The sequence below is a fragment of the Lissotriton helveticus genome, chromosome 1_2 (assembly GCF_964261635.1).
Source record: "Lissotriton helveticus chromosome 1_2, aLisHel1.1, whole genome shotgun sequence".
In the NCBI taxonomy this organism is placed as follows: domain Eukaryota; kingdom Metazoa; phylum Chordata; class Amphibia; order Caudata; family Salamandridae; genus Lissotriton; species Lissotriton helveticus.
Genome location: NC_136058.1, coordinates 344,180,845 through 344,204,431, shown reverse-complemented (window position 1 = coordinate 344,204,431; position 23,587 = coordinate 344,180,845). Strand labels below are relative to the sequence as shown.

The following is a 23,587-nucleotide window of genomic DNA, read 5'->3' as shown; positions in this document are numbered from 1 at the left end:
CTTTGTCCTGCTGAGGTTTAGCCAGTAAGTTAACTGATTCAGTTACCTAGTAGATTTGCCTCTTTTATTTTTACAGTAAAAAATGTTTTTTTGCGGCAATGATTTCTTCTTTATATAGCAAGATAGTGTGATTGTAGGTGGCCTTCTTTACACTATCATAGTTTTGCCGCCAGTGGCGCTCCGCTCTTCTGCAGTTTTAGGCTTTTAAGTTCTGGAGTGTACCATCGTGATGAAGTTTTAACTGTTTTAGCCGTCATTAGCTTTTTAGGCGCGACTTGGTCCGCAGCTGATGTTAGCCAGTCATTAAACTGCTGAGCTGCCTTGTTGTTGTCAGAGTCTAGGGTCGTCGGTAAAGAGATGAGTGCTGACTCAAAGTCCCCATCTTTGGTTTTGTCCCATCGCCTGATTAATACATTGGAGACTTTGGCTTGAACTCCAGGTTGTGTCAGGGTAAGTTTAAATTTAAAATGAATATCTTTATGGTCTGTCCATGGTAGGGCTTGTGTATTGGAGACAGTGATATCTGGGTCAATGGTAAAAATCCCATCCAGTGTATGGCCTGCCAGATGGGTGGATCCTATTAGCAGTTGTCTGAGGTTGAAAGCCTTGAAGTTGTCTAACAGCCTGGAGGTATGTGCATTGTTGTTTACTTCTAAATGTTAATTAAAATCTCCAAGGATAGTGAGGGAGAGTATAAGATTCCAGGAGTGTCAGAAGGGCTTGGGAGAAAGCCACTCTGGTTCCCGTGGGCGATAGATCAATATCCCTTGAAAAATCTGCGAGTTGTTGAGTTTAATGCAGAAGTGCAATGCTTCCGCTGGGAGGGTAGAGATTTTCTCGAGCTGTACTTTGAAATATTCACAATAGATAATCGCTATCCCTCCCCCTTTGCCTGTAGCTCTATCTTGAGAGAGGTACGCATAACCCTCTGGAACAACAATGTTCCAGTCGGGAACTGAGGTGTTGTCCTTCCAAGTTTCGGTTAAAAAGACTAAGGGGTCCATTAGGATGTCGGGCGGATAGCCTCCGCCAGGGTGGCGGTGGCCACCTCCACCCTGGCGGAGGCAATCCGCCCGACAACCACTCTCGTTTTCCCCTCCGCCAGATTAGGATGGTGGAGGGGACAGCGGCAGACGGAAAGACCGTCCGCCACTTTACCGCCGCGGTCGCCTTGCGACCGCGGCGGTAATAGATTAATATGGTGGCGGTGTCCAGAGGACACCGCCAGCCATATTACGATGGCACAATGTAGGGGCTTTTCCACGGCGGCAATGCCGCCACGGAAAGGCAGGCGTTTATTGCTGCTGGCCCCCCCTGCAGGGCACCCAGGTTGCCGCCACTGTCGGGGGGGGGGCTTTGCATATGTAAATGCATCAACTTATGTTTTGCATTGTGTCGGGCATTGCAGAGAGCACCGCCCGCCACAATGTAAAACATATAGGATGTGCCCGCCACTGTGGCGGGCACATCCTAATACCCCCAACGGGACCCCCGCCCTTATGGGGCGGTCCCGATCTCTGTTAGGGTGGCGGGCGGACAAAGTCCACCCGCCATCCTAAAGGACCCCTAAGTCTGGTGAGGAGAGTTGGATCAGGTCTTCCAGCTCGTATTTATGCTTAGCTACCGAGTGAACATTAGCTAGCAGGCATTTGACATATTCTGTTGTTATTACCTTAATTTTTTGCATTATGTGCCCCCTTATCCTTTCTCTTTCTTTGGAGCCCCAGCTTCTGATATTAAAAGGCTCTTTTTCCTCCCCTCCTTTCCCTAAATTACCTGTGGCCATGGATCCCCTACCAATGTTAGCAGGAAGTCTAAGGGCACAGTTTGGACACTGAGCCCCTATTTTGCTAAATGACTGTGGAAGCATGTTATGAGGGGCACATGTAGTACTACTTAAATCTAACAAAAATTGCCAGCCATAAAATTCTGGTATGATTTGGGCAGGGGTTCTGGTCGCGTTCCGGGTGCTGATGGGCGTAGACGGGCTTGCCTTTGGCACACAATCGGCACGCCAGCGGCGCGCCCACTGCGCGGTCGCTCCATTGCGTGTAATATAATGGTGGGCCCGGAAGACTAGAGCGTCAACATCAGTGCAGTGCAGTGCGGTCCCAACTAACTTCCAGGTATTTCAGAGGCCGAGCGCTCAGTGAGGTCGTAAGCACAGGTATGAGTTTTCAATATTATATATATGTCCTCAAAACAGCTTTTAAAAATATAGAACGTATTATGCTTGAGCCAGTTTCAAGTTAAAAGCAATTTCCCAATCGGTGCAAATCCGAGTGAGTGCAGTGTTAAAAAATTGTAGATTTCTTTTAACAATAGACAATGGCTTCTCACAGGAGCCATATCGGAGTACATCAAAAATTCTATTAGCATAGTTATCCTAACATCATATTGTAACCGGTGTTCATAATCACACTCTAGTCATGTGTTCAAGTCTAGCAGTCAACGTTTCGATCCTAGTTGTAGGGATGATGTCCCTTACATGGCGGGTCTTCTTCAGGATACGGGGGAAGGGGTGGGCATGTCCTTAATTGGGAACAAAGAGCTGTCTCCGAATTCGTTTCCTTACTGCTGATCCAGTGGGATCTCAATTTATGTGATGCACCTGTTTCATAACTTAAGTGCATGAGCCGGACATTTGCAGTGCAGAACGCCAGTTGAGCTTACTACCAGGAGGAGATTGCCGGTGACGCGGTTCCACGACCTGACTTTTCAGGGGCAGAGTCATGAAATAACACGGACTCCGGCTCATGCACTTAAGTTATGAAACAGGTGCATCACCGGTTACAATATGATGTTATGATAACTATGCTAATAGAATTTTTGATGTACTCCGATATGGCTCCTGTGAGAAGCCATTGTCTATTGGTAAAAGAAATCTACAATTGACTTGTCACTTTCCCTCATTTGCACTAATCCCCGAACACTGCACAAACCCACCCCCCCTTCCCTGTATTGTGGGCACTAAAAATGTTATTCATATATTTAACAATATAAAAAGCAAAAAGCAAGAATGCAATGAAAAATTCCCAAACACTATGTGAATAAACAATAGCGTTTTGCTAAATAATTTTGTCATTTATTGTTTTTCTATTGAAATTGTTGTTAATATCTCCAATTTGGTCAGGGACCACCCTATCTACATGACAAAACCCTGGGGCTAGTCTTATACATTTGGGGAAGTGTATAGAATTGGCGTTCACTGCCTAGAGCCAAGAATGCTATCAAATATTTGCTTCCAGGTGCTATATTTTGACAGAAGAATCCATTTGAGACATCTTGTGCTGTTTTATATGTTTTCCACACAATGGTATTCATTATTGCAGCACTGTGTGCATTTTGTACTGCAAATGTTCATGTGCATGTGTTCAAATGCCGGTAGTCTACAACTAGATGGTACGAATTGTACGGGTTTCATTACGGGAACTAAAGGATTATTCATGAAAGACATGCAGTGTTCAATCACACCTTGGTACTCAAGTTGATCTAAGATCTCCCTGACTTGTTTCTTTGCATCGTGTTTTATTGGGTACTGCTGTTGTGGAGCTAGGAATAGATTTTAGTGGGATTTCATGGTAAGGTGACTCAGCATCCCACTCTACATGATTGCGGTAAAGTGATAGAGCTAGGCTAACACCCACTCCTGCGCATATGAATTTTTAAGTGACTGTGGAACAAGGTCGGATAAAGTTGGAAAATTACATCTTCTTCCTTAGGGCATTGCCTAACAAACTACGGCGGACAATCTCTTTCAGCCAAAGGGATGTTGTACCCATATGTCAGGTTCTCCCAAAAGAGACCTTTCACTGTCCTGTATATGTCCCTTTACATTTGGAGTGTTATTTTGTATTAACAACACTTACCCTTGTATCAGTGTCTCCACCGTGATATGGTCATTCAAAGCTGCTGTCACCAGACATTCAGTAATGTTCTGGCGAGCTATTGTAATCTTCTGCTGCGCTGTCTAACACCGTCAAAGCCCATGTCCATTCAGAAGCAGAGTGCTCAGTAGCCTGGGCATTTCTCATACTAAGGCCACGTTAGCGTGAGCAGCCCGTCTGTCAGATAATACTTCATCCTTACTATAAGATATATCCAATTTATACTTCTGTCTGAGTGACTTAATTAAAGGGAGGCACCTTGGGTCAGTTGATAGGGCCTTCGGTAGTTGTCTATTAGTCCTGAACACTCTCTATTGAACCATCTAGGACCATGCTGCGTGGCTGCAACAGGTTTTGATGGTGCAGGTTTCATGATCTCGCAAAGTTTAGCAAATGCGCTAATAAACTCAGGGTTCGCGTCCCGTTCGGACAAGCAAGCGTTAAAAAGTTCTGGGTTGTCCCTAACTACCATGTGGAACAGGTCAGCACTTACCAATCACCACACTAATCTTAATTTGACGTTGGGAGTACCATGTCCCTGGCGCCTCATTCTATATTATACGTCGGCCTCTGGGACAATTTAAACACTACTTTAATCGGGATGTAGTCACCGTGGTGTGTGGGGACCACCGCTGCTTTCCCTTTCAAGTCTTCGATGGCCCTTGCACATCCCCTCCCTCTAAATGTTGGATGAGGTGGGTTGTTATCATCGGTTGCAGTGGGAATGTCCATAACATTACTCAGAGCATAGTTCTGCAAGTGTACCTTTAGCCCCATGCCCCTATCAAAAAATTGTCCTCTACTCCCTTTCCTTGGAGCTGCAGTATCTTCACTGGGGAGCTTAGCATTAAAATCTCCACACAGGCAAATACCGGCTTTTGTGTCGAGACCATTGCTCTTCTCCAAGGTGGTAACAAAGTCAAATAGATTGGAAACATTTATATTGGGGGAATTATAGAAGTCATTATTATAAAAAATTTAGTAAATACATAGATCCCCCCTTTTACTTAACAAGACATGGGATTTGTTGCTATGAGTATGTAGGAATTTTGTGCTGCCCCCAGCAGCAGTATTCACCCAGATAGAGAGACCACCAGATGGTCAACCAGATTTAGGAGTGGAGCCAGGAATTTAAAGCAATCAAACCCTTTGAGTATATATCTTTGTGAGCCCAGGTTTCTTGGAACATCAAAATGTCATGCTTTCTAACCAGCGTGGCTAGCAGCCAAGCAAAATGGCCACTGCCAAACGGAGCTCTGAGACCCCTTCTGACGTCCCGAACAATCCTGTCACTAATCCGCATCTCCTGCTGGGCTCCAAGTGGTAGAACGAGTACTGGACCATGATAGGCAGGCAGCGATGGTCCCATCCTGGGTGACAGTGATCCACGCTGCCGCACCACCGTGTGGCAAAGCTGTGACCTATGTGAGGTGGGGAAGCCGGGGCATCAAGTACACAGAGCGCCCATGTCGAGCGGGTGAGACTAGACGACCAGCCTGGTTCCGATCATCCGTTGCCTGACAGGAGCGCTGGTTGGGACGGCGGTGCCCTGAGCTCTGATCTTCGGCACTACCGGACTCCCCAGAGAGGCCCCAATGCGCCCCCCTAGCTACAGTTGGAAGCATGGCAGCGGCTTACGGCAAAGACGGAAACGAGGCGATGAGCCCCAGGACAGCAGGCATCGGGGTGCGATCTGCACCAGCCGGTAACAAGGGCGATTTGCGTGGATTCACTGCGGCAGAAGAGTGCCCGAGCAATGAGCGCCCAGCTGGGGAGGTGTCAGTGCAATATCAGGACTCTCTCCGGGGTGCTGGGCCAATATAACAGGAGGGTGCCCGAGTGTTGGCCCTACATGCGCACACAGTAGGAGATAACAGCAATATATACGCTGCACAAACTACCGCGCAGAACAGAGTCTGGCATTGTAACTAAAGGAACAACTGTTACTTCTTAATTGGAGGCAGAGAACCCGAAAGGCCGCAAGAGACACAGATTCCTCTTGGCTGGCAGCGGTGAGTACTGCCGCCTGATATCACTTAAATAGTGCGATACAAAACTAGGAGTAGAGATGGGGGGCCGTGGACAGCGTAATCTCCAACAATCCAAACTAGAGAAGTTGGCCTATGCTAAAGATCAACCGGACTCAGTCGAACATCCCAAGGAACACACAGAGGATGCACCCATAAAGAGTGATCCAGAGATCACACTTAAGGACATATTAACTCTGAACAGGGTACTTACGGATCTATATTGCAAAATTAGTACATTCTCGTCCGAACTCTACTTGCTCAGAGCTCATTTCAAAAACATGAGCGCTGGAGTCAAAGAGGTAGAGATGACCACTGAGAACTTGTGCAGTGAAACCAAAGAACTCTAAAGGAAAGTGCGTGTACTGGTAAGTGAAACTAAGCAACTTACTGACAAACTTGATGATTACGATGGACGGTCTCGAAGCAATAATGTACACATCATTGGTGTACCGGAGGGGGCAGAAGGGCAAGCGGTTGACCTACTCGTAGAATAACTCATTCAACAGCACCTACAGCCGAAGGGGCTCTCGAATTACTTCTCAGTCGAAAGAGCATATCGCGGCACCGGAGGAAGGCCAAAGCCGGGGGACACCACCTAGACCAATCCTGGCTCGTGTCTTTAATTTTAGAGACCGAGACATAATCTTTCAAACTGTGCGGATCGCTCCATCAGTCCGCTTTGAAGACAAAACCATTACCTTCTTTCCTGACTACACAGCAGCAGTCACTAAGCAGCATCGCACATTCCTAGAAGTAAAGAAGGAACTCCAGAAGAGGGAACTGAAATACTCCATGCTGTTCCCGGCACGTCTGCGGGTATAGGCGGAGGGCAAGGTATGGATCTTCCACATGCCACGGGAGGGCCGCGACTGGTTGGAGGGATGGCGCCTAGCGACAGCATCAGGAAAACGCAATGGCAGAATGCACCAAATGTCCGCAACAAGCACACAAACTGACTCCAAAGCTACTTCCACACCACATGATCGACGCTAAAAAGGCAGAGAACCAACCTAAGAACGTATCGTAGCCGCAAGGATGTCATAGCTTCTCCATCCAACAACACAAGACATATGCCTGCCGGCATATGATAGAAGTGGATGCAGTCACAGTGTGGAAACCTCACTAGACACTGCTAACACCACGTATCTACTTGGTAGCAATGTTAAATCCAGGATTAAATTAACCAATGCTTCATGGTGGGACAAGGGAGTGGTTGGAAAGAGGGCCCGACCACACTAAGGTAACTGGGTATGGGATGTAAGCTCTCTGCAATGTTGGGGAGGTGGGTAGTTTTGAGTCCGTCATGCAGGGAGGCAGGAAGGGTCATTATTTAAGGGGACTTCTACGTATTATGATTGTAGGTTTTTTCGTTGGAACTGTTGTGATACTTATGGATCTGCACATACTAAGTCATAATCTCTCTAAAGACATATATACACGTAAACTCCAGTATCCGATCTGTGAAAGGAGATCACACCACATCAGACCTCACCTAATCCAATGACACAACGCACTGTGACACCAAAACTACTGTTTGTCTCGTGGAATGTTAATGGTTTATGAGACAAGGTGAAGAGGGTACTTGTGCTGCAATATTTAAAACGTAAAGCCCCAGAGTCAAACCACAACAAGAAACACATTTAACCGGGTCCACATGTAAAACACTGGACAGATGGGGGTTCAAGCTCATAGTCCATTCGGAATTCACCTCAGTATCCCAGAGGTGGACATCCTGGTTAGAAAACAATTCCCTCTTGTTGTCCATCACACTTTCCAAGATGGCCAGGGTTGATTTGTGGCCGCATCGATACAATGGGAAGGCAGCCTACTTAACCCTGTAACTATTTACATCCCACCCGCCTTGCCCTTGATGGCCTTCTAGGCGCTGGGCACATTTTTGCTTACTCTGCCGTACGGGGATCTAATACTCGGGGGCGACTTTAATACAACGTTAGATGACGCACTGGACCATGCACCCGCCCAACCATAGCACCGTCTCAGATCACACTTGGCGGAATTTCTAGAGGCCCAGAGCTTGCTGGAAACTTGGCGATTCCGGAACTCACACACAAGGCAATACACTTTCCATTCAGGAGCACACCACAGCCTTTCCCACATAGACTATATTATTACAGCAACGGACCACATGGGAAGGTTCCGGTCGGTCTTGCACCTACCAAGAGAAATCTCTGACCACTCCCCGGTGATGGCGGAATATAGGTCCCATGTCCCAACCCAGTGTCGTGTATACCCCATATATCCATGATTCCTTCACAATCCCAAGATTAGGAAAGGTCTTCTAACTGCGACTACACATTACTTCACAGAAAACAAAGCCTCGGTCTCCTCACCGCTAATTCTATGGGAGGCGTACAAACCGGTGCTACGGGGGCAAGCCATCTCACTAATTGAGGGACATAAAAAAACAAGAAAAAAGAGGTGGAAGCGTTAGAACAGGAAGTACATCATCTAGAATCCCGGCATGCAGAAAATCCCACAGATGACAATGCACATAGGCTGCACGCCAAACAACAGGAATATAAAGAATACCTCTGGGCTAATGCCAGGGTCTGCTTAACAGCAGTTCGACACAGGGTACAAGGGCAGGGAACAATGCCTGCAAACTCATAGCATGGCTAGACAAGAGGGAACAGGCAACTAAGTTAGTGGCAAGACTAAGGTCACAGAACGGAGACACAACCAAAAACCCACGAGAGAACGTAACTGCACTGGCCGCATACTTCGACCAGGTATACACCTCCACAAACACAACCACAGTGCAGGAAGCACTTGACTTCCTCAGAGACATACACGTGCCAGGGCTCACTTCAGAAGAGACCGAGGGTCTAGAGGCTGACATCACAGTCGAGGAGCTCAAGGGGGCCATCCACAAACTACAGTCGGGCAAGGCTTGTGGCCCCAATGGCATCCAAGTTGAACTGTATAAACATACGGCTGATAAAATAGGCACCTACCTGTTGCGAATGTACGAAGCGAGCCGGACACTCGGCGAGCTTCCTAAGGACCAGCGTATAGCTACTATTTTAGCCATCCATAAGCCGGGCAAACATATAGAGGAGTGTGCATCATATCGGCCGATATTGCTGATCAACGCGGAGGCCAAGATTTTGGCTAAGACGCTGGCACTCAGATTAGCCCTGTTTCTTACTAAATTGATCCACCCGGACCAATCGGGATTCATGCCTGGTAGAAATACAGCTCTAAACCTCCGACGCCTATACAATGTTCTGGGTCGAAAACATGCAATCAGGGAGGACGCAGCAGTCCTATCTCTTGACACGAAAATGGCATTTGACTCCATGGAATGGGCGTTCCTCTTTGCTGTCCTCCAACTTTTGGGGTTTGGGCCTAAGTTTTGTTAATGGGTTAGTCTATTATACACTAACCCTATCGCGCACATGGTAGCTAATGGACACATATCACCGGAATTTACTCTGGGATGAGGGAAGCGGCAGGGTTATCCGCTGTTGCCACTCCTATTCGTGCTGGTCCTGGAGCCACTGGCTGCCTGGATTAGAAAAGACCCTGTGGTCTGAGGCCTAAGGTGGAGGGAGGGATGGGAGGACCATATGACCATATCTCCCTCTACGCAGATTATGTTCTGGTGTATATAGCTTCTCCCGCACGATCCCTTAACGCACTGCTGGATATCTGTTAGGTGTTCGGGTTGGTGTCAGGATATACGATTAACTGGGAGAAATCGGTGCTCTATATTCTACATGGATCACCTCCCAAATTGCCTAGGGAATGTATAGTCAAGATAGTATCCAATAGTTTTAAATACCTTGGGATACAAGTAACGTCTGACCCAGACAAGTTCCAGGTGCTCAATCTTCCAGCACCGCCAAAAAGACTGAGACGAGATATTAAGCACTGGAGAGCATTGCCAATCACCCTATTGGGCAAGGCAGCACTTTTCAAAATGATGGCTCTGCCTAGATTTTTATATGCCCTACACAACACACCCTATTGTGTGCCCGACTCATATTTTAAGGCAATAAAGTCGGAAGTCACTAATCTCCTCTGGGACAACAAGCCGGCAAGGATAGCCACGTGCAATCTGATCAGAAGCTGGTATGACGGGGGCATTGTCTTACCCGATATCCGGGCATACTACTGGGCCTCCCAGCTGATGACAATCAATATGTGGCTTCACACGTCTGACACTGACGCAGCATACTGCCTAGGCAAGGAAACTCTGGGAACTGGGGGAATAAATAGAGTATTCTACAACAAGAGGAAAACATGGGGCTCATAGAACCGACAGCACACACAGTTCATGTATGGCACACAGTGACACAGCACCTCAGATGGGCCAATAAACTCACGCAACACACCCCACTGTGGGACACCGGTAGGTTGGGTACCCTGGGAAAGAGAAAAGGGTTTCATAAGTGGGACCTGATAGGGATCTCCCGGGTGGTGGATCTATGGGATGAGGGTAAGGTGGTTGCCTTTACTTACCTGCAGGAGCACTACAAGACGGCTCCTGGAGAAAAGTTTCAATATATGCGGGTTAAGCATGCATTAGAAGAAGCAATTCCTGTAGTGGACATACTCCCTGAATAATCAGACGGATCCCCTGACACGACTCCGGGATATCTGGCCGGCAGAGGTTGAAGACTTGGATGACACAGACTCGCAGGACGTGATCGCATCGGCTAGAGACGTAGCGGCCTCCATAAGAATGCGTCTCATCCAACTAGAAATACTGCATAGGAACCACTAAACGAGAGTGACAATGCACAAGATAGGCAGAGCCTCAGACCCGCACTGTTTGCGCCGATGTGAAGAATTAGGCACATTTTACCATACTCTGTGAGCACATCATACTTGACAGCAGTAATGAATACTATCACAGAGGTTAGTGGAAACATAGTTCCACTTGCTCCCAAGTGCTACCTATTAAACATATGGGAACAGACGGACCTCAACCACACAGATAGACAGTGGACAACAACGGGATGATGGTAGCTAAGTGAAATATTGCTCAGAAATGAGGGGCAGTTTAAACCCCAACCCTGACAGAGTGGTGTAGGGACAAGGACATGATCATGGTGGCCGAAAAAGCTACATATATTCATAGAGGGTGCCCCAAGAAATGGGGGAGGGTGTGGGGCAAATGGAATGAATATAGAGGGCATACATGTATCTCTCCTGCCATAGACCATGGCTCAGACGATGAGGCATAATAGGCAAAGCTGTGTAATCTGTATATCACTGTACATGTAATTGTTTGATGAGATGTTGTCAAGATAATCTCTCCTCTCTAAGCATTGTACTGCAGATCTTATGTTAAATACAAATGTTTAAAATAAACAAATATTCAGTTGGGGAAGGGTAGGTATTCCTCCTGATGCAATGTTGATTGAGTCTATCTCCCCTGCAAAGAAAGCTACACTACAATGTCCAAGCGATCCAGGGGCTCCCATCAGGATTTACATTTTATATCTACTGTGTCAATAATCTGTGAGCAAAAGGAGTTAATAAAAACTTCCCCAATGTATAATGTGCTTGATAGCGCTTCTGTTTGTACACAAATGGAGTGGCTAGAGTTACTACTCGGCGCCACGCCAGGGGTACTAGCGCCATATGATGATGATGAGGATTGCATACATGATGACAAGCAGCTGCGGGAGGAGCTGGCGCATGGGAGCATTTCCTTTTCAAGCAGACTGGCTTCCTGCATGTCCTTTTGCTTTTGGTGCTCTTGGTAACTGTGGTTATTGCATTTGGGAAGCCCGTGGCTTGCAATGTCCTAGGCGAGGCAGGCCCTTGAGCCCCAGGGGTGCCTCCACTGGGGAACTGGACATTATTAGAAACAACTGTCTGGTGCACAGGATCACGGGGTGTGAGGTTAAGTACTGGGTAAGCTGGTGCCCACCCAGTGGCCCTCTAGATGTGAGATCGATATGTATACCCTCGTTCCCCAGCGACAGTCTATGCTCTGTTAGTTCTATTTAAGAAGACGCAATGCTAACGACTCTCTCCAACATGCTGTCCAAAGTCATGGCCGGGCAAGCGGGTGGTTGGATGATGCGTTTTCCCATCATTGATTTTAGAGCTCATGGATATGTAACTGGAGGGGGTAATGGACACCTGGACACCGATCACGACTGAAGACACTACCTCAACCATGAAAGGTATCCACTCAGGGGCCCCCACCGACCTCTGCCCCCCTCACATCTACCACAGAGTGCAATAGCCATTGCACCCAAACTCCAACACACCATCAACACCACCTTCAAATCAAGCACCTTCCCCAATGACTGGAAGCACGCAGAAGTCAGGCCTCTGCTCAAGAAGCCCACAACTGACCCCACTGACCATCTCGCTCCTCCCCTTCTCAGCCAAAGTTGCCAGGAAAACAGTCAACAGGGAATTAACTTGATTCATCGAAGATAATGTCTTCCTTGACCCGTCCCAATCCGGATTCCGAAGCAAGCACAGCAAGGAGACCGCATACTCACCACCGCAGACGACAGCTGTACCCTCCTGGACCAAGGCCACTCCGCTATCCTCATCCTACTCAACCTGTCAGCAGCCTTCTACACCATCTCCCACCGCACACTAGTCACCAGACGTCAAGGCGCCGGCATAAAAGGACCATCCCTAGACTGGATCCGATCTTTCCTCACCGGAAGAAGCCAAAGAATAAGACTGCCAGCCTTCCTCTCCAATCCCACAAAAATAACCTGCGGAGTTCCACAGGGGTCATCTCTGAGCCCGACCCTCTTCAACAGCTACATGGCCCCCCTCTCAGCAAACGCCAGACAACACGGTCTCAACATGGTTCCTACACCGTCGACATCCAGCTCATCCTCTCCCTCACCAGAGACCCCTTAGCTTTCAGAAAGGAATGCAAGAAGTCGCAGTCTGGAAGACCAACAGCTGCCTGAAGCTCAACACAGAGAAGACAGAAGTCCTCGTCCTTGGAACCGCCCCTTCAGCATGGGACAACACCTGGTGGCCGACCGCCCTCGGAAGCCCACTTACCCCCTCAGATCATGCCAAAAACCTTGGCATCATACGCGACTCATCACTAACCATTAACCGACAGATCAACACCGTCACCTCCAGCTGTTTCAACACCCTCTGCATCTTTCGTAAGACCTTCAAATGGATCCCCCCGGAGTCAAGGAAGACAGTCACCCACGCACTCATCACCAGCAGACTGGACTACGGAAATGCCCTCTACGCCGGCAGCAATAAGTCCCTACTCCGCAAACTCCAGTCTATACAGAACACCGCCATCAGACTCGTCCTCGGCATCCTGTGTCACAAACACATCAACCAACACTTACGTAGACTTCACTGACTCCCAGTGGAGAAAAGAGTCATCTTCAAAACCCTCACATACACCTACAAATGCTTACGCAACCACAGACCCAAATACCTCAACGACAAAGTCAACTTTCACGTACCAAAAAGAAACCTCCGATCTGCCAACCTCACACAGGCCGAAACCCCGTGCCTACACAGGGACAGAGCAGGCGGAAGATCCTTTTGTCACATTACAGCCAAGACCTGGAACGAGCTACCAGCAGATATCAGATGCGACCCCTCCCAGAACACCTTCGGGAAGACTCTCAAGACCTGGCTCTTTGGCTAAGCAGATCTGCGGACCCCCCCTTCAGTGCTTTGAGACCCTCACAGGTGAGTAGCGTGCTTACAATGTCCCTGATTGATTGATTGAGGTAAGGGATCACGACTATAAGACTACGAGACCTTGTCCCATAGGCAAAAAAATTCCGTAGAACCCTCCCTAAAAGGTACTGCCCGGTGCCCAGGTACACACAGATATGCATGCGGATAAAATAAATGCCACTGTGAGTGCAATATGCGTCACAAACGGTAGAGTATAGTACTTTGGATGTCTTCAGGTCCAAGAAGTCGGGGGTGGCCCAGCATGGCCTCTTCCGGGCTTTAACGGGCCCGACCTTGGCCCAGGTGTTTCCGCACGCATCCCGGCGTTGGTGGCATCACTGCCACAGTTCTAGTTGGGGGCTGGAGCCCTGTTCCCCTGGTCCGGTCCAGTGTACCTGGCGTAAACGGTCTCCCGCGCTATCCTGAGTATCCTGAGCAGGGTTGGGACCTCTGTTGAGAATCAACACCCTGTCCTGCTCTTTAATGCCCCAGGTGATACAGCAGCTGCATGCCAATGCACTGAGGGGCAGATGCAGCAGGAGTTCATGTTGGAGACCTCTTTTGGTCTAGTGTGGTCAACTGGTCTGCCACATCAAGTTAGCAACAACAATACCCCTCAAGCTTGGGTTCACAACAGGAGGGGCAAACACGTCCTGCTGCTGTCGTTGGGGAGACCTTACTGTGTCTCCCTCAGGCAGAATGGCCGCCAATTTCAGCTGCCTGCAAGTGCAGAAGGTAATTGCTCAGTCCAGCCCGGGACTCTTACAGGCCTGAATGTATACAGAGCTCTACCCACGGGCTCGGGAGGCGCTGCTCCTCTCTACAGTGAGAGGTCAGTCTACCACCTTGCAGTGACGAATAAAGTTGGTCATGAAATATGGAAATCAGTCTTGACCTTGATCCCCATGGGAATAGTCCAACCTGAACTGCCGGGCCAGTTTCTCCCCAGACCTGAAAACAAGCATCCTGAACCGGTTTCGGGGAATCACCCTTCATCAGCCAGTCTAGCTTGAATTCAGTGGCATAGTGAGCACCGAGCCCACGTCTGGGGACACCCTTCCCACTAAGGGCGACTATCACATCACAAAAAGATGATGGGTGTAATGCTGAACATTGTCAAACATTCACCCGCAGTCACAGATCTGGGTTTTATGTGCCATTTTTTTGCTTGCTATGACACCCCAATTCGGACCCAGCCATGTGAAAGTCAGTCTTGACCCTAATCCCATGGGAACAGTCCAGCCTGAACTGCCAGGCCAGGTCCTCCCCAGACCAGAAAACAAGCATCCTGCGACTGGTCACCCAGGATGCTTGTTTTTCAGTACAGGGAGGGCTTGCCTGGCAATTCGGGCAGGACGGGACAGTTCCCATGGTAAGCAAGGTCAAGAATGCTGGTCCAAACTGGGGTGAAGTGGCGAGCAAAAGAACAATGTATTAAACCCAGATCTGTGACGGGGTGAATGCTTGACAATGTTCAGCATTCCATCCATCATCTTTTTGATTTGCTAGATAGGTGATGTAACTATCTCATTCTGCCTATTTACCATAGATTGGAGATACTCTTGGGCATCTGTCATTGCCATTAATTGGGTTAAAAATGGAAGGTTGCCTTGTATTTAAATGCTGTTAAGAATATCCCTGTCGAAATGGAAAGTGGTTTCCGTTTGATTCTTTGAAAGATTCCTTTGTGGACATTAATAGCATACTCTATATCTGCCAGACAGCCTCCGGTATACTGTTTTCTTAAATGTGTTTAAAAAGTCATGTACATATGACAGTGACAGTGGTTCAAGTTCCTAATACTGTAAAGGACCCTGGTTATGTACAGCTCTATTGATGTGCAGTGATGAGCTATAACTCATATCATCAATCCCCCTTGCTACTCATACAGTATTTCGGACCGACTCACTCCCATACCTATTTCACTGGCATTTGCCATAGAGTCCTGAAGAAGTCGTGGGTTCACACCCTGACGAAACACGTGTCGGCTGGGCAATTGATCCTTATTAAACCACAACAACATGATACACTTGGAGTGTTTGGCTATTATTGCAATGTTTGGTGTATAAATAGTAAAGTGTTATCTGATTGTTCGTGAATTAAAGATTGTGCAGTACTGTTTCTGTAAGTTACAATACAACGTGTGCATAGGCATCTGTAATATTCACTCCCACACCTTCTACACCTCTATCCTTTGACCTCCTTGTGTCCAAAATACTATTGCACATATGTTTATGCAATGATGTCTAAGCATATAAATGGAAAACAACACTCAAAACATATCAAAAAGGCTTTGAATTATCTGAGTTTGGACTTTCGAAGTTCTATTGACTTGCCAAGTATTTTCAAATGCAATTCAACAAACCAGTATCAATTCCAAATGACCCATTTAATTATCAAACCTCCAATTACCCAAACCCTATCAGAAACAAAAGTTTTATGATCGATAGATAAAATCTCTACTTGAAAAACAATAGTTGTGCATCAAACTTACATGAGCACACATAGACTCCAAGGAACAGAAGAAGAATAGCAGGCTTCATTGTTGTGTTGTGGGTGGTAATTCTGGTTCTTCACAACTGAAACCCTGAAAACAGAGCAGCAAACATTTTGATGCTAAAACTGAGCATGGGCAATAAACACTGACACATCTTCGGGTCAGAGACATTTTCAGAAACAACCACATCATGTTATTAGAGATCATTACAGTAAACAAATGGGCTTAGTGCAGCCCTCCTCCTGTGTGGGCCTTGCAGGGTGGAGCTCTCTTTCTGACGCAGCTGGGTGTGCATTACACCCGAAGGTTCTGAGAAGTGGGTGTGTTTTTCTGGTTTTCCTTCTGTTGTCTGACTCACATGCCTGGTATTTGGCGCACAATACCATACTGCTTCCTTTCTCTCTGTCTTCTATAAGCAGGCTAGACGTGCGACCCATGCCCGGAGGAGACAGCAAGCTCCTTTGTAAATAAATCCAGGGCTTTGAGTGGGTCGGGCCCCTACCACCCTCAGACCCAGAGGTAATTGAAATGGGCTTTGAACTGGCCCTTCTATTCTTGTCCTTACATTCAATGGCAAAAACACTGATCGATTTATGAACAATTGAATGCAAAAAAATGTTAAGATAGTCAATGTCCTGTTTATGTGTCACTTTTTAATTAATCTTGCATTCCCTAGGAGTGTTAGCTATTTTCAGGATGGTTTTATTCATTTGTTTATTTATTTTTCTGTGTAGCATGTTGTACTGTATAGTTCCTACTTTAAAATGAGTCTCCTCCAGGTGTCTATAATGGGCCATGACTGACAGCACCTGAGCTGAGACTGAAGGCAGTGCAAGCTTCTCACAGTGCCTGTCAATGGGTCAAATAGACGTTTGGAATTCAGGTTCATCCAATCTTTGGCCTCTCTGCTGAGCCTACAGAGCAATGATAAATTATTCCAGTTGCAATTATGATTCTGTGTAAATGTATGTGGAGGAGGTAAACAATTTTCAAAATATTTACAAGGTGGAAGTAAAAGAAAAGGAGATGTGAGGATGTGCATTCAGGAGAGAGCGAACACAGAGGGCACCGAAGAGCAAAGGGATGAGGTTTAGGCCTGGGTGAAATTTTAATTATATCAGTTTATTTCAGGTTACACTTGTTACAATCAATCAATCAGTAGATTTGAAAAGTGCTACTTGTGAACCTGAAATGACACCATTCCTCCACATAGCGTAATTACACCGTGTTTATGGAAACCATCACAATTTACTCTGAAGCATGGAACAGCAGAACTTGAGTGTCTATTATTTACGGTGCTTTTTTTGCTGGACCTTAAGTCAAAAATGTAAACACAGACTGATTTTGCACTCAAATATACAGTCAAATGACTGATTTGCTTTTCACGTATTTTTCCTGAAATTTCACACAATCACGTGAAAACAAAATACATACATTTTGCACATCCCTAATGAGGGTTAAGATGTGCAGATGGATGAGATGTGGAGAGAAAAAGAGCATCCATGTCTAACATAGAGTGAACAGAACAAGAGGAGACACACTGAAAAGAACTAATCCTTCTACAGGCCTCAGTAATGATATACAATCACATGATTTCAGAAATAAAACATTTTCAATAATATTTACCACAAAATCATTGATGTTACCCATTTTTCTTAAACAGCTCATTACCACTGACAAAGCCAGTAGTCCTAGCTGGTGTTCATTGTATGTCATCTGTTGCTTTATATATCTTGTTTTTGCAATTTTATATAGAGCATAAACGTGGCCCAAATGCATTGGAGCACTTTGCAAGAGCACCAAATTACTTTACACAAGGACAGATACATTTTTATTCCTTTTAGCCACAGTAAAGTTAAGCAATTTGCCCAGAATCACAGTATGAGTCTAGCCCTATCACACCAACATCTATAATTATATCCAGTTAGATTAATATCATGTTACAAATTAGGCACAGTTATTACATCAAGAATATTTTTAATTATAGTATCTTTCTCCAAGTCCAGCCAACATGTGTTTTGTTGTATGGGGTCAAAACCCACGACTTCCTCAGGGCTAGTTGTTATAACCTTATACATTGTGTTATCTCTTTAAGAAGTCTAGTAATGGTCGCATGCCACTGCATGCAACATGTTTTTCTTTAATGGTATTCTACATTCCACATGTTAGTGGAACTGTTATGTTTTGCATCTGGAGGTCAGTTAAAGCTGGACTCTGATGCAGGAAGATGTTTGCCGTGCTGCCAATAAAGAAGCATCATATTTTTACTATATTGGATTGATTATTTAACAAATATGGCGACGAGGGAAATCACCACTATGCAGCACGGGATTTGGTGGTGTTGAACCCATTTTTTCCTTTCATTTCAAACTTTGATGGAAATTTTGGTATGTATTTTTGCTAAAGTTCTTTTATTGTACTCTGATTGTACCTGCGGCAGAAAAGGAATTTTACTGTGCTCTGATTTCACCTGCAGCTGTATTTGTATTGTATTTTGGATAAGTTTGGCGCATTTTTTATAGCGTTTTGTACCGTGTCAAATTGAGACATTCTCTTTTGAAGTGTATTTTTATCTGCTTTGCGCGACACTCGTAAGACATTTTTTTCCGCAAGTCTGATGATTATTTTATCTTGTTTCTGACTTTAAGATACACGAAAGATTTATGTTTAAAAAATAAATAACTTACCGATGTTCGTTTCCGAATGCCGCTGATTGGAATTGTACTTGCGCAATGATTTGTGATGACGCATAGCGTTCACCGCGTCTTCACGTTTCCTACGTCACGCGTACGGCAGCCATTTTGTTGTTATTAACTGTGTTGCCACAGTAACGCAACGTAGTTATTTTCCCCATTTTGAAAGACTTACACGCTTCGTTTTTGGACACAATTTTCGGTACAACGCTTGGAAGTAAGTGTTTATTTCATAAACTTATTAAACTAATTTTGGGAATTTCGAATTTTATAATTCACAGGAATAACAACATCGCAAATTTTATTTTTTCAACCATTGACAAAGTACAGTTATTATTAGTATAGTGTCATATTTTACAGTGCAATTTACAAATAAACATGCAATTTGATCCTCCTGCGAAATTTTTACAACTCAAGGGCGATCCACCTATGCCATGGGCAAGGTGGAAAGAGGAATTCATGACCTATATGAAAGCTATTGATGGTGAAAGAATGGGCTCTGAGAGGAAGAAAAGCATTCTTTTACATTGCCTTGGTTCTGAAGGTCAAGTCATTTTTAGATCATTACCCCAAATAATTTCTCAGAGTGATGGAGGAGGAGATTCCATGAATGTTTACACTGAAGCTTTGGCAAGACTTGAAAAAAGATTTAAGCCAAATGTCAGTATTGCTCTTAACCGATTCAAATTTTATACCAGAAAACAGAAGGAAGATGAATCTTTTGATGATTTTTTAACATCTTTAAGATCTTTAAGCTTACACTGCAATTTTGGTATGATGACGGATGAAATGATACAAGATCAGATTATCGTCCATGTCAAATGTAAAAAGATCCAAGACAAACTTTGGGTTATGGGTGATCCTAACTTAACAGAAACAATTGCAATAGCCAAAGCTCAAGAACAATCGGATGTATGGATGAACACCATCAGGAATAATACAGAAAAGAAAAGTTCTGAAGAAGAAATTTGTGTCATCAAAAGTAAAGAAGATAACAAACATGTATCTTTTCCATCTTCAACAAGATACAATTCATATAGACCTAAACAATTTATTACTCAAAAGGCTAATGATTTTAGTAATGCACAAGGAATGTGTTTTTTTTTGCGGAAATAGATCTCATTATGCTACGTTGTCCAGCGCTAAAGAAAGAATGTAATTTTTGTAAAAGAGTTGGTCATTTTAGTAGTATGTGTAGAGACAAACGCACTCAAGTTTACAATAAGGGTTCTGTCTCTTTACTATCAGAGGAAAATGTGAATGTTATTAATGATATTGATTATAAAATCAATAAGGGTTTTGTAGTATCAATTGTTGACGATCAAACAATGTTACATTTTAAGTCACCGAATTGCATTTTCATGGTATGTGAATGTGAATTGTCTCTTATGGTGGATTCCGGTTCACCATGGACCATCATAACACAAGAGTACTTCAGTAATACTTTACCTAAGTCTAAAACTTTGAATGAAATGAGAGAGTCTGATATTGTTGCGAAAAAAATTTCTGGTACAAAACATTATTGTTTTTTTTCAGGTGGTAATTCAGTTTAAAAACAGAAAAGCTGACATAAAACTGTATATTTCTCTCAAGGGTATTAATGTGTTAGGATGGCTCGATCAATGGAAATTAGGGATTCAGCTAAATCCACGTGCTAAAAACCCCATTTCTCTTTGTGATGATAGTCTAATGGGTACTGTTTCAGTAATTGATCCACCTAAATTCCTTAACATCACTAATAGTGAGAGAGGCTGCAATCTTGTAAAACGTTTTAGTTCTGTTTTCAGTGAGAAGTTAGGTAAACTTAAAAATGTCTCACATAATATTGTTCTTAAAAAACAATCACACACCAATAGTACAAAAACTTAGAGGCGTTCCCATCAACATCAGAGAAGAACTTAAGGGTATGTTGAAAGATTTACTTGATGAAGGAATAATTGAACCGATAGAATCATCGGAATGGGTGTCTCCCATAGTTTTGGTAAGAAAGCCGGATCAAAAATTAAGGCTGTGTGTGATCTAAGAGCATTGAATGCCAACATTGTAATCGACTGTCATCCTTTTCCGAACATTAACGAATTAGTTTCAATGTTAGAGGGGGCAAGAATTTTTTCAACCTTAGATCTAAGTTCGGCCTACCATCAAATTGAGTTGACAGAAGCATCTAGAAAACTCACAGCATTTATAACACCTCAGGGTTTGTTCCAGTACATACGTATGCCGTTTGGCCTAGCGTCAGCGGCATCCGTTTTTCAAAGAACAATGTTTCATATGTTCAGAGATCTGGACATGTTTGTTAAATGTTTTCAGGATGATATTTTGGTTTTTTCAAAGGATGCTGGTGAACATGAAACACATTTACAGGAGGTATGCAAAAGATTAGAATTAAATGGTTTAACGTTAAAAGCACATAAATGCAAGTTGTTCCAAGAATCAGTCGAATATTTGGGACACACACTGTCGGGGGATGGGGTTATCCCTAAGAAATCGAATGTAGAAGCTATTATTAAAGCCCCCACTCCGACAAATAAAGATCAGTTACTTTCTTTTGCTGGGATGTGCGAATATTACAGCAAGTTTGTGATAAATTTTGCAACTAAGATGGAACCCCTAAGGAAATTATTGAGACAAGGGGAAGAGTATATATGGTATGATACACAACAACAAGCTTTTGAGATAATTAAAAGTGATGTCATACACTCACCTACGCTCAAACCTTTTCGCATTAACAAAGAATGTGTAATTACAGTAGATGCAAGTTTGTATGGTTTAGGTAGTGTACTGTCACAGAAAGAAGGCAATAATGAATGGGTTGTAGCATTTGCATCTAGAACCCTTAATGAGTGTGAAAGAAAATATGCTGTAATTGAGAGGGAGCTGTTAGCGTGTGTTTGGGCTATGGAGCATTTTAGATTGTATGTGTGGGGGTCAAAATTTACACTCAGGACAGACCACAAGCCTTTGGTCAACATTTTGTCTGTGGGTGGCGAATGGAATTCTACAGCCAGGATAGCCGGACTTGCGTCAAGATTACAGGAATATAATTTTGTCACTGTTTATGTTCCTGGAAATTTTTTTTTTACAGCTGATTGTTTATCGCGTCTTCCCTGTGGTCAAGATGTAGTTAGTGTGTTAAATGAAGGGGATTTTGTGGTAACGGTTCAGGATGTTTTACAAGACACATTTCAGGATGTTTCTGAATCACTGTGGTTAGAATGTGTACAGAAAGATACAAAATGGGAAGAATTAAAGAGTTATATCAATAAAGGATGGCCAAATAAGGATAAAATTAAGTCAGAATTGTTACCATTCTATAAGGTGGTAGAAGAATTGGAGTTGGAATCTGGTTTTATATTTAAGTCTGGGAAGTGTGTTCCCCCGGAGGGCATGCAGCAGGTTATACTTAAAGTTGCACATAAAACCCATCCTGGCATATCCTCCATGAAGCGTTTGGTTAGGTCGTATTTTTGGTGGCCTGGAATTGATAGATTTATTGATAGAACAGTCAGAGAGTGTCAGGAATGTGCATCTAGTGAGAGAATGTTGAAGGTTGTTACTCCACCCCTTAAAATGGTAAAATAGCCATCTTAACCATGGGAGAAGGTTGCATTTGATATTTCTGGGCCTTTCCACATGTTACCAGAGTCTGCACGTTATGCTTTGGTTATGATAAATTATCGTTCTAAGTGGCCGGAAGTTAAGTTTGTTCCCAAAGCCACCACTGATGCAGTCATAGGGTTTTTCAAAGAAATTTTTACTAGAGAAGGTTGTCCTTCAATAATGGTCACTGACAACGGTGTACAATTAACGTCTGTGGAAATGTCTGAATTTCTTAAACAATGCAATGTTTTTCACAGGTTAACTTCTTTATACGAACCACATGAAAATGGTCAGGTGGAGAGATTTAATCGGGTGTTGAAGAATGTTATTGTAGAATCTGTCAGATGTAAGGAGAATTGGGTAAGTGCATTAAGAGAGAGGTTGTGGATTTATCGCATTACGCCCCATTCCACTACAGAGGTGAGTCCTTTTAAACTATTTAAAGGTCGCAATCCGGCTTCCAATGTTTTACCATGGTGGTTAAAGGAGAAATATAACAAGATATCAGTGGATGATAAGGAGAATGTTACTGAGGTTGCTAAACGGGTAGAAGACAAGCAACTAAAAACAAAATTATGGTATGTTAAGAAATGGAATGCAAAAAAACAAAATTTTCAGGTGGGAGAATGGGTTAGAATTCTTAAACCAGGTTTACTGTCCAAAGGGTCTAATAAATTTAGTGATCCTATTGTAATTAAAAAGGTGTTTACTAACAGTGTCATGACTCAAGATGGTAGAATTTGGAATATGGGAAGATTGGACAAGTGTTCCAATTTTCATAATGATCACAGTGTTAGTACTGACAGGAATTTAGTTGTTGACAAAAATGCAAAACAAGTTATCAGCTTACCTAAAAGATATGCTGACTGCGTGTAATGTTGTACATATTTTTGTTGTTCTTTGTTCTTTTTGAAAAAAGGGAGATGTATTATAACCTTATACATTGTGTTATCTCTTTAAGAAGTCTAGTAATGGTCGCATGCCACTGCATGCGACATGTTTTTCTTTAATGGTATTCTACATTCCACATGTTAGTGGAACTGTTATGTTTTGCATCTCGAGGTCAGTTAAAGCTGGACTCTGATGCAGGAAGATGTTTGCTGTGCTGCCAATAAAGAAACATCATATTTTTACGATATTGGATTGATTATTTAACACTAGTGTTGCTCCGTATCTCTCTGTATGCCTTCTGGTTGGTTATAATTCCGACCC

The 23,587-nt window shown here is 44.3% G+C and overlaps 1 long non-coding RNA gene across 5 annotated transcripts in view; it reads right to left on the bottom strand.

Annotated features, from left to right (window-relative positions):
* Nucleotides 1-23,587, bottom strand: part of LOC144807895 (uncharacterized) — a 267,320-nt gene that overhangs the window by 39,464 nt on the left and 204,269 nt on the right. For all 5 annotated transcript variants that reach the window (XR_013606506.1, XR_013606507.1, XR_013606509.1 and 2 more), the window contains one exon: nt 16,080-16,172. This is a non-coding gene — a long non-coding RNA (uncharacterized LOC144807895). The remainder of the gene's footprint in view (nt 1-16,079; nt 16,173-23,587) is intronic.